This window comes from Aquarana catesbeiana, linkage group LG11 (genome assembly GCF_042186555.1).
Source record: "Aquarana catesbeiana isolate 2022-GZ linkage group LG11, ASM4218655v1, whole genome shotgun sequence".
NCBI classification, from domain to species: domain Eukaryota; kingdom Metazoa; phylum Chordata; class Amphibia; order Anura; family Ranidae; genus Aquarana; species Aquarana catesbeiana.
In genome coordinates, this window is record NC_133334.1 from 229,139,642 (window position 1) to 229,151,697 (window position 12,056).

The 12,056-nt window shown below is 43.4% G+C and overlaps 1 protein-coding gene across 2 annotated transcripts in view; it reads left to right on the forward strand.

Annotated features, from left to right (window-relative positions):
* Positions 1-12,056, forward strand: part of SMPD3 (sphingomyelin phosphodiesterase 3) — a 319,999-nt gene that overhangs the window by 186,456 nt on the left and 121,487 nt on the right. The gene's annotated exons all lie outside the window — the stretch shown is intronic.

Here is a 12,056-nt window from a genome sequence, read left to right on the forward strand (position 1 = left end):
TCTTTAGCAGAGCACCTCTAGACAGGACCACACACCTCCCTCTTTACTGGAGCTCTGGGCTATGCCCAAGCATTCATTATAAGGACTCTTTGCACCTGGACACACAGCATGCTGGTCTTCAACTAGACCTGGACACTGGGTTGGAGATTTCTTTCCTCCCAAAGCATTTTGAAAACTCTAAACTCTGGAGCCCAATCCAGGCATACCAAAATCCAAAGAAAGCTGTAAAAACTGTTTTCTCTGCTCATAATCAATACTCCGTAGTCCTGCACTCTGCATACATGTGAACCCTGTGTCCTTTTTACAACCATTTATACAGCGACAGGGGCCTCGCACTGTCACAATACCTAATAAATTATCCATCATATTGATCCCCTATCTCCCTCCTTTTTGTTTCTTCTCCTCCCCCTCTACCAGCATGACTACCCCAAAGGGGGCATAATTTGACTTGTCAACACAATCTGTTCCCCTTACACTTAGCTATACTTATAGCCCAACAATAGGAACATTTTAAATTATCGCTTGTAGTGGGGCTGTACAGGGGTTAATTGCTCATTTCATCAGGGGGAGAGGGGAAACAGTTTTACTTACCTGATCCTTCGTACCCCCCAGCCCCCCCCCCCCCCCATGCTCCAGAGGTGAAATGCCCCTGGCATCAACAGGGCAATGGGCCCTGCTTTGGTATTGATGATGTCAGGACCCCAGATCACTGGAGCAAGGGGAAAAGATGTTTCAGGGGCAAGTCTAGCAGCGGGGAGGAATGGAAAATCGGGTCAATAAATCTTTTATTGTCCCCCCAGACGTAAGCGAGCAATTAACCCTTGAAGTGCGAGCATCATTTTCTACTTACCTGGAGTTGGGCTTGAATGCAAAACCAATGACTGATATTCCATTTATACATGACCAACCAGTTGGTAGGCCACTATCTGTTATGCCGCGTACACACGAGCGGACTTCTCGTCCGCCTGAACTCGGAAGGACTTTTCAACGGAGTTCCGACGGAGTTCCAACGAAACAGACCTGCCTACACACGATCACAACAAAGTCTGATCGTTTTGAATGTGATGACCTACAACCGGGCTAGAATAAGGAAGTTCATAGCCAGTAGCCAATAGCTGCCCTTGCGTCCTTTTTTGTCTGTCGGACTAGCACACAGACAAACTGATTTTTCGATCGGACTCAAGTCCGTCAGAAAGATTTGAAACATGTTCTATTTCTAGGTCTGTCAGAATTTTCGACAGAAAAGGTCCGATGAAGGGCCGATGAAGCCCACACACGATCGGAATGTCCGACAGAATCGTTCCGTCTGACCTTTTCTGCCGGACAGTCCGCTCGTGTGTACGCGGCAAAACTCTTAATTTTACAAAAGGGGTATATTTCCATTACTGTTCCCAATCTGTATAATATACTGTTCATAATGAAATGTGAAACAAAACCCAATAAAAAATTGAACCATAAAATAAAGCAATACAGCAACATTTTAACAAAATAATAAAGGATAACAGAGAAAAAAATGATTGCGTCTGATGAAATGGCTGCAGCCTCAGCATCATAATGTGCAGCAGATAAGGGCAAGGCTATTTCTGCTGTCTGTTCTGAAGCATGGGGACTGTGATCTTCTGTGTCACGACTGGCAGGAAGCGAGACACACTTAGCAGTTGTTCCACTCACTCCCTGTAATATAATGCGATATCTACTACATGTAGAAAACCTAGCCCTGTGTTTTTCGTAAAATGAGCCTTTTTTATATTCCCTGGGGAAATTCGAAGATGAGAGCGACACACTTTTCTGAGATAATAGGAGAAGGTCCTTGGTGTGTGAGCAGTGCGCACTGTCAGTGTCCAATTGATCAGCGCAGTCCCCTAACAGATTTTACAGAGGCGAAGCTGCTTGCTGTGCAGAGCTGTCCCATCACTTCGCAGTCACTCATCAGCACTCTATGGGAAGAGAACTTGTATCTTCAAAGTGCTTGTCTCATTGTTTTTAGTCTCACTGCTTCTGCATCAGAAATGATTGTTTGAAGGATTTGTGATGTATAAAACATCACAGTAAGGTTAAAAAGAACTTTGCGCTCCATTTATACAGTCCAAAAGGAATCATCAAATTATTATCATCTTCAAACTTTATTATTTTTAGAGTTTAAAGGGAATTTTTTGCATTATTGGTGGGTTTCTGCATATATTCATTCAGTTATTAGCTGTACAATGTATATGTCATTACATAAAGAGAACCTGTCAGAATAATTCTTCCCTGTCTCAAATGAGATTCCCATCTTATGATTAAAGTGTATTTATTGTGAAAATCTAAAATCATATATTTAATTCTGTACTGCATTCTAAATATTTCTAGCCTATTCCGATTAATCTTTAAACAATAGTACAGCCAAAGCTCATTTGGCTGTACTTCTCCTGTGGATCACAGGAGTGCAGTCCATTCTGCACTCCTGTGATCCCTTTTCAGCAGACAGCGGGCTGAAACCTACTGTCAGCTGACAATACAGAGCTGGTCCAGGCTGGAGAAAGATCACGACAATATGGTCGGTATCCTCCCACATCCCTGGACCAGCACCTGACTCAGCCTCTCGGCGAGCCATTGAGAGCCTGCCACTCCCGTCCCCTCCACAGCTGGTCCAGGCTGGAGAAAGATCACAACGATATGGTCGGTATCCTCCCACATCCCTGGACCAGCACCTGACTCAGCCTCTCAGCGAGCCGCTAAGAGCCTGAGCCAGCCACTCCCACCCCCTCCACAGCCCCAGGAGTGGGGGGGCAGAGCAGAGAGATATGACTGACAGTGCTGACGGAACACTGAGAACCGAGCGATTAGCGGTGTTTGATCGCTCGGTTCTCAGTCTTAGAGACGGCGGGGGACAGATTCAGCATCGAACCCACCTAGGTAAGTGAAATGAAAAAACGAACTTCTCTTTTAATAATCTTGAAGTTTTTAAACTTGCTTTGTTAAAACCCCCACACGCTTACTTCCTTGAATTCTGCAACACGTGTTCAAAATGCCCTGAGAGTAGGCACTGCTGTGTCACAGAATTCACAGAACCTGCCTTCTGAACTAGAGATACTGAAAAGGGGGGGTTTCAGGAGGCAGAGTTAGTACAGGAATCCGTGCTTGCAAGCAGCAAGATACCATGGGATATGTAGTCCTTAGCATTTGAAAGTAAGCCACAGGAATGAGAAGATAAGCAGCAAAGTATGCAAAGAATCCAGGAAGTCATGAAAAGAAGGAGACAGCAGGCAGGTAGCAGTCACAACATGAAAGCAGTTAGTTCCAGGTCAGGCATATCAATGTACAGTGATGTACATTAATTGATGTACAGTGATGTGATGCTATAAAGTTGCGCTTAGCCCCTAAATATTATAGCGTTGAGGGGTTTAGAAAAATTCAGTACTGAACAAGAACCTAGCAACCTATGACAGGTAAGAGCTCATCTGTGCAAAATATATAAAGAGGTCCCATAACTTAAAGCCCATGCTCACCACTCCATATTTAACATCGCCAACACTTTTTTCTCCCCCTGCAGTCAACAATCCCAACCTATTTCTCCTGTACATAAATACCCAACCCACCTAACCTTCACCTTGCACTTTATGTCCCCTCTCCTATTGTAGACGTGCTTAGTGTGATGGTTATGGAAACAGAATTTAGATATCACAAGGGAAGTTCCTTCAAACTGAATCCAAATTCCAGAAGTAAATCACATCTTCAGCCAATTAGACATTTCAGATAATGCCAGGGTTGCAGTCTAAGGGCCCATGTCAACAGGCATTCTTATTAAAAGCAGCTGCTTGTGTTTGAATGGAAAGCCCTTCAGCGCTGTGGTGTGATTGATTCAACGGGCCCTGGGCGCTACCATCTTTGCCCGGTCTTCCTCCTGGGTTCTTTGCCTTCGGCCATTTGAATGGCCGGGCTATGATGATGTCACTCCCGAGTATGCACATGGGAGTCACGCCACTGGGGCACAGATCTGGGGCAATAAATGTTCGCTGAACTGCGAATGTGGGGCTCAGTGTATATGACGGCTGACAGGCAAGAGGAAGCATGTATGACAGAAGAGACTGATGGGGCCTCTTCTGTCATAAATACGCTGCCTGTCAGAAATGTTTTAAAAATTAGGTTTACTACCACTTGAACAGGTTATGTTGTGCCAAAAAAATGCCCCACGGGTCAAAAACAGCCTCTCACATGTCATGTTTACTTTTCCGTTAAAGTCAATGGCAATTTGTTAACTTGCATTTGAAAGCACATATCAAATGTGGGGAAACATAAGCCCTTACCTTGTCATTGCGTACATTTCTTTTACTAATGACATAGAATGTTAAATGGATATTAGAATTTGTATTTTGATATCCATCTAACCTGATGTAAACAGGCTGCCTTGAGCGTCTTCCGTGCAGAGGTCAGACTAGAGTACATGAGGTCTACAGTCTCAGTGGAGATAATTAGACAGATACACCAGATCTACAAATGGGCCTTCAGGCACCAGAAACAGAAAATGGTTTGGAAGATACCATTGCAGTGCTGAAACAAAACAGCAACGCACCAAATCTGGCCAAGTAGGGAAGCCACCCCAACATATCATTTGTTGCTATAAATATGAATTGCAATTTGTCTTTTTGCAAAGGTTGGAAGAATAAAAAATGCTTTTTAGGTCTGTAGCATGAAACTTAAGCCCATCCGTGACACGATGGTGTCATTGTATAGTCATAAACCTATTGGAGATCAAGTATTGATAACATATGGAAGCCCAGTTGCTTTGCTGTCCATGGTGCTGAAAACGTTATCTCTAGAGCAAATTCTGTAGTATGAGATAAGCTTAGACATTGTCATTGCATACTGTTTCTAAAGGCACATTTTATTTTTGTTTTTCAAATAACAAACATCTTATACTTACCTGCTCTGTGCAATGCTTTTCGCACAGAGCAGCCCCAATCCTCTTCTTTTTGGGTCCCCCGCCAGCGGTCCTGGCTCCTCCCCCCTGCCGAGTGCCCCCAATGGCAAGCCTCTTGCTATGGGAACACTTGAGCAGCCTTCGTCCTGAGCCACGCTCCTGTGAATGGACATTGTCCATTCACGCATGCAGCACAGCTTGTCCCTGCCCCCCCCCCCACTCTCTCCTCATTGGCTCACTGGCTGTGATTGACAGCAGCAGAAGCCAATGGCTCCCACTGCTGTGTGAGCCAATGAGGAGAGAGAGACTCGGGAGAGCTGCTGCACTCATGCACAGCGCTGGATACAGAAGGGGCTTAGGTAAGTATAAGGGGGGGGGGGCTACACACAGAAAGTTTTTTTTTTACTTAACAATGCATTAAAGTGGGTTTCCACCCAGGGGGTCCATTAAAAAAAAAATAAATAAAAGTCAGCAGCTACAAATACTGCAGCTGCTGACTTTTAATTGGACACTTACCTGTCCCTGGGTCCAGCGATGCGGGGGATCGAAGCCCCACTCGTCCCCCCCCCGCTTCGCTCGTCGGCGCCGGCATTTCAACTGTGGGCGCCGGGCTGTGGCTTCACAGCCTAGCACCCACTGCGCATGCGCAAGCGACGCCGCGCGCCGTAATTGACCGCTCAATCACCTGGGACCTGTAATGGGTCCCAGATGATTGACAGGAGGGAGGGAACAGAGCGGAGCCCTTCCTGTGCCGAGGCGGAAGTGATGTCACCAGCCCAGGCAAAGGAAGAGGCAGACTACGAGGGACCACCTAGCAACAGGCATTTAGAGGTAAGTAAAAAAAAAAAAATATCCAAATGTTTTTTTGTTTGTTTTTTTTGAATTTTTCAGATATGTTTGTTTTTTTGGGTGGAACCCCACTTTAAGGTAAAAAAAAACCTTCTGCCTTTAGAACCATTTTAAAGTGTATCTATTGTCAAAATGTAAAATCATATATTTATTTCCACATTGTACTTCCATTATTTCTAACCTACTCCTATTAATCTGATGATCTTAAAGTTTGTAAACTTACTTTGTGAAGATCCCCACACATTTACTTCCTTGCACTCTATGACACATATTCATTATGCCCTTTGAGTAGGCATTGCTGTGTCACAGCATTCATGGAGTCTGCCTTCTCAACCACAGAGGTGCTGAGAGGAGGCGTTTCAGGAGGCGGCAGGGTCAGTAATAATAATTTTTTGCAGGAAGCAAGATACCATGGGATATGTAAATTAAAAGTAGTGTTTGTATGGCTATTACAATACTAATGCTAAAGAATGAAAGTGTACGATATAACCATAGGACTCCTGTAAAGGAATAGTAAAGCCTACCACTAGCTATTCTTAAAACCGTTCCTTCCCTCCTCCTCCTACCTATCCTGTATACCTTGTAAAAATGTTTGTAGTCTTACCTTTTATTAATTCCAGGGCTTTTTTTCAGCAGGAACTAATGGGAGCTCAGTTCCACCACTTCTGGCTCAGGTCTTCTGCTCCCTGCTCACCACTATCACTTGGTAACACTGAAGTCCAGCTTCTGCGTTTACAAGTGATAGCTCATCTCCCAGTAGCTCCCACAGGTCAGATCTCCTGCGCAGATCCCACTGAGTGCCGGACAGGGACAAGGGAGATACAGAACAGGTGGACAGGGTTCAGTGCAGTCATGGGCAGGAGAGGGTGCGTGGTAGGACGCACCCTCTGTGGTCTCCATTTTTTCCCTGGTGACCAGTTGTTGATGCTCCTACTGCATAATCGCCCTCCCTCCGTGACTGTAGTATAGTATAGTATGCTGGGAGGTACTAGAGCCGGAGAGGTGTTTCAGCTTAATATTGCAACAAAGGTAAGATATATGTCAGATGGTGGAGCTTTTAAGGCGGGGGGAGAAAATGAGGGCAGTGGAGGGAGGGGTTGTATGCAGAGGGAAGAGCTACTATTTGATGCCATTTGCCAGGTATGTGTGTTTGGCGGGCATGGTTGAGTTCCTGCACCTATTCTCTGAGAAAAAAAGCCCTGATTAATTCTCTCTTCAGTCCGGTCATGTGATCCCGCAGCTACAGCTCCAATGCGTCACTGAGCACTTGACAGTGGCTTTGAGTTCTGGGAGCAGTGACATCACTCATAGGCTCCAATGGCCTAGCCATTGTCGGCGCTCCCTCCTGTCCCTTGCAGCAGCGACTTACTGACACAAGGGAAGCAGAGCTGTGGGATCACATGACTGGACCGGAGCGGATTAAAAAAAGGTAAGTATACAGATCTTTTTTACACAGGGTATGCAGGATGGGGAGGGGGACTGCCCCCTCCAGTCATTTATATTCCACAGGAAGACCCCCTGTCAGGAGAACAGAAAACTGATTAAATGTTCGGACCACACATATCCATATCCTGGGCCAGATAAACAAATGATAGAAAGCTTCTCCAAAACCCTGCACTGGTCCCAAAAACACGATACAAACACAATACAAAAACATTTTAAAAAATCATGCTCCATGACAAGGACCCTCTGGAAATGCTAGTTGCCTGGCTGTCACGCAGACCCACTAGTTTGAATTGTTTAAAAAAGATCAACCATTATATTTTATTGTTATGCTTTTGCTTACTATGTGATGAAGTTAAAGTAATCTTTTATCCAATGTTTCTAACCCTAACAATGACACACGACCTGGCCCCCCGTTCTGTCATGGCCAAGCTTACAACTGCTATAAAGGAGGTGGCCGTTTCATAACTGCAGCTTATATCGGCTCTGAGCACTTTTCCCAGAAAGGCAATGGCGACAGGAATGCAGAGCCTGACCCTGACACATCACCCCTTCCTCTGCATTCCTCTTGCCGCTGCTTGTCTGTGAAAAGTGTTCACAGCCGAGACAAGCTGCCTTTCTGCTGTGGCAGTCGGTACTCATAACTATCATTATAAAACAATTAGCAACATAGGACAGAGTACTACATGTACTTTGTCCCATAGAGGGCAGAATTGTAACAAAAAATTATAGTGATAGACGTTCTTTAAATCATTGACCTGAAGAAATTGTAGCTATAAAATTCTGACTTTTCTTGACTTTTTCTGATCTGAATTCTTGTTCTAGGCTTGTGGTTGAGATATTTTTAAAATCAGTGTGTCCGTATCATAGGCGTGCACAGGGGGTGTGCCTGGGCACAACCTAATCACCATGTGCAGTGCCAATTCCCCCTACTGCCCCCACCCCCCCCCCCTGCAGTGCTGCTGGCTTCCCTTCTCTGCTCTCTCCCCAGCTGCTGCGGGGGACTTTTCAGGATGGAGAGCAGGAGAGGGGGCTAGTAAATATTTCCTTTACCAGTGACTTTCTTTCTAAATGAACACACTCATGCTGTTCATTCATAACTGAAGCTTGGTAAACTGTTTATTATGCTTCCGTTTGTGAATGAACAGGAAGCAGCTGAGCACAGAGATCCCCCCCCTCCTTCCCTTAGTATTAGCAGTGATGTCTCTGTCACTACTCCTGTCAGCTTTGTAACAAAAACATCTGGCACTAGGCTTCCACATTCCTGCAATAAATCATTGCGCCCAGGGCAGCCGTCCCTCCTGCCCACCCCTTTTCTCGGCCCTGCCCATGCAGCTGAGACTGCAGAGAAAGGCATGTGTGCTTGAGCTTTGGGGTGCACAAACTAATGCAACAAGTCAGTATAACAGCAAGACAAAAAGCATTTTCATAAGGGGTCAGATATGGCAGTTTCATTACCGATTTACAGTAAAAGTTGTGCATTTACACTGTGTTCTTTGGCCTTTTTTGCAATTTCACAAGTAGAATGACAGCTTTGTTACACACATTACTAATTATTGACACAATTGTATCTTTTTTTTAAGATAAAAGCATTACTTCTGTTATGGTGACATATCCACCCACTGCAATACAATGAGACATACTATTTATTTTATACTGAAAATGGTTTCACGGGGGAATTGTAATTTCCAGGGTAAAAGTATGATTTCCTTTTTGTTACCTCTGTATAATAGAAAGAGGGAGTTCATTGAAAGGCTGCATGGTTTATGTTATGCTGAATCAATAGAAAGGGAATCCAGAAAAAGCTTAAATTTGATAGATTTATGTCTCTACTCAGCCTCTATCTCCCTGCAGTGCTCATGGAGTCCTGCTTCTGACAGTACTGAAACTCTATTGATTATCACAAGCATGTCATGCATTAATAACTCAGATGCATATACTGGCCCGTTGCCAGTGCATTGCTAATTGAATGATTATCACAGGTTTTAACACATTTGTTTTGCCATTGGATCAGTGTCGAAGTTCAAACATGGAATAGGCCGTCTGGGGGCTGACCAATGTTGATCCAGAAAGCTGGCATCTTGTCAAGAGACATTGATATTGCTAGCAGGGATTGTAACTCTTTTATTTCCTGTCTGTATTTGCTGTAACCATTGCCTAGTACTATAAAGAAATGCTGGAACCTCCAAAGAAAATGTCCGCATTAGCAGCGCTAAAATAACACAAAGTTCAGAAAAAAATGTCCCAAAATGAAACACTTAGTAACAAAGACAAAGTCGTTAAAATTAAATTACAAATAGGGTGACTGATAAATTAAAATATGCGGCAATTGGGAAACAAACCACGTTTGTAAAGTGATCCTCCCGTTACCACACCCCGTGCAGCACCGATCCCTAATGCCGCGTACCCACAATCGGATTTTCCGATGGGAAATGTTCGATGGGAGCTTGTTGTTGGAAATTCCAACCGTGTGTAGGCTCCATTGGTCATTTTTTGTCGGAATTTCCGACAAACAAAATTTGAGATCTGGATCTCAAATTTTCCGACAACAAAATTGGAACTTCCGATCGTGTGTACACAATTCCGACGCACAAAGTTCCACGCATGCTCGGAATCAAGCAGAAGAGCCCCAATAGCTATTGAACTTAATTTTTCTCGGCTCGTCGTACATGTTGTACGTCACCACGTTCTTGATGTTCAGAATTTCCAACAAGATTTGTGTGACCGTGTGTATGCAAGACAAGTTTGAGCCAACATCTGTCGGAAAAAAAAAACATGGATTGTGTTGTCGGAATGTCCGATCGTGTGTACGCGGCATTGGAATATTAAACTCACCAGAATTTAAATGCCTTTAGTCAAATGGAGTTGTGACATCTCATTCACCCATCAGTGGATCAAGGTATGTACTACCTCTGAGGCTCCAATATCAAATCTCTGGTGCGATAGCCACAGCTCATCAACGATGATAACATAGGAGGGAATGATCACATAGCATAATTCCTTTTAAAATTTTTTTGCCCCTGAAAAGCCCCCCTACATATTGCACTTACAAAAACAATGAAGATCAATAGCATGTAACAGATAAACGTCTGTTAGCGTGTGTAACTCACACCGCTCTTCTGGATACAAGTTTAAGATAATACCCGGGTCGAGGTCCACGCTTGACAGATGATTAGAGTAGCCGTGTATTCACGCTGTGTAGACACGCCCTAATGTGTTTCGTCATCAGCTATCTGTTACATGCTATTGATCTTCATTGATTTTGTAAGTGCAATATGTAGGGGGGCTTTTCATGGGCAATAAACTTTTAAAAGAAATTATGCTATGTGATCGTTCCCTCCTATGTTATCATTGATGATGAGCTATGGATATCGCACCAGAGATTTGATATTGGAGCCTCAGAGGTAGTACATACCTTGATCCGCTGATGGGTGAATAAGAAGTCACAACTCCATTTTACTTAAGGCATTATTTCCTTTAAATTCTGGTGAGTTTTACATTCTAAGGGAGCGGTGCTGCATGAGGTGTGGTCACGGGAGGATCACAAACGTGGTTTGTTTCCTAATTACCGGATATTTTAATTCATCAGTCACCCTATTTGTAATTTTCTTTTAAAAGGACTTTGTCTTTGTTACTAAGTGTTTAATTTTGGGACATTTTTTCTGAACTTTGTCTTATTTTAGCGCTGCTAATGCGGACATTTTCTTAGGAGGTTCCAGCATTTCTTTATTATACTGTTTATGTGATAGCAGCAGCTTTGAGGTTTTTACCTTTTCCAGCTATTTTCTCGAGCGCTGAGGGAAAGAGGACACATGATTTATTACTGGTTCACTTCTCTATATATTAATTACCTAGTACTCCCTGAACTTTAGCTGGCCCTGTTCTACGACAATGACTTCTTCTATGTATAGGTGCCATAGCCAGTACTGAATTCATAATGCTACTAAACTAGGATAAGGATACTTGTTTTTCAAATAAGTGACAGTTATATTTAATTGGGCCTAATAAGATATAAAATTTACAGTCACATTAGTAAAATAAAGATACTTATCCTTGTGCTGAAGCTTTGTTAATTGATCCTTCAGTTTTTAAGAGTGAATTGCTTCTTCTATACTCAGTTTGGCTCTTCCAGTTTAAAGGTTAGTGACTTGGAATCCTTACTTAGGGATGGTGAGCTTACTAAAGCTTTATCCTCTATTTATAAGCAGCTGTTTATAGATACCCCTAGGGTTCTATCGCCTTGACACTCTGCATGGGTAAAGGCTTTCCCACAACTAGATGGTGACGACAATCATAATTGCTGGAGATGTGCTGCTCCTGGGGTGGATTTCATGCACATATTTTGACACTGTCCGGCCATTCAACAGTTTTGGTCAGAGGTTGTAGGCTGCATAAAGTCAGTTACGACTATTGGTATTATTCCCTGTGTTGAAGTCTGTTTATTGGGGCTGATTGATCCCCTAGCACCAAAAAAGGTGATCCATACCCTACTTTTTTATTATGCACGTAAAAAATGTATTCTGTCATGGAAAAAAACAGTGGCTTCTAATATCTCTGCATGGAAGGCATTGGTAAATAAAGCATTTCCGTTGTATAAGGTCACATATGCCAGTAGAGGTGTACCTTCTAAATTTGAAAAGGTACGGGGAAGCTTGATAAATGATAAATCCAACGGTATCTGACCTATTGTATATTGTCCTGTTTTTTCATGGGTATAGTACCAATTTTTTGATGGTCTTGGTACATGACAAATCTGTTTGGTGTATGTCTGGGGATCTATTATTGTGGAATGCAATTGCCTATGATATATTGGGGGTTATTTACGAAAGGCAAATCCACTTTGTACTGCAAGTGCACTTGGAAG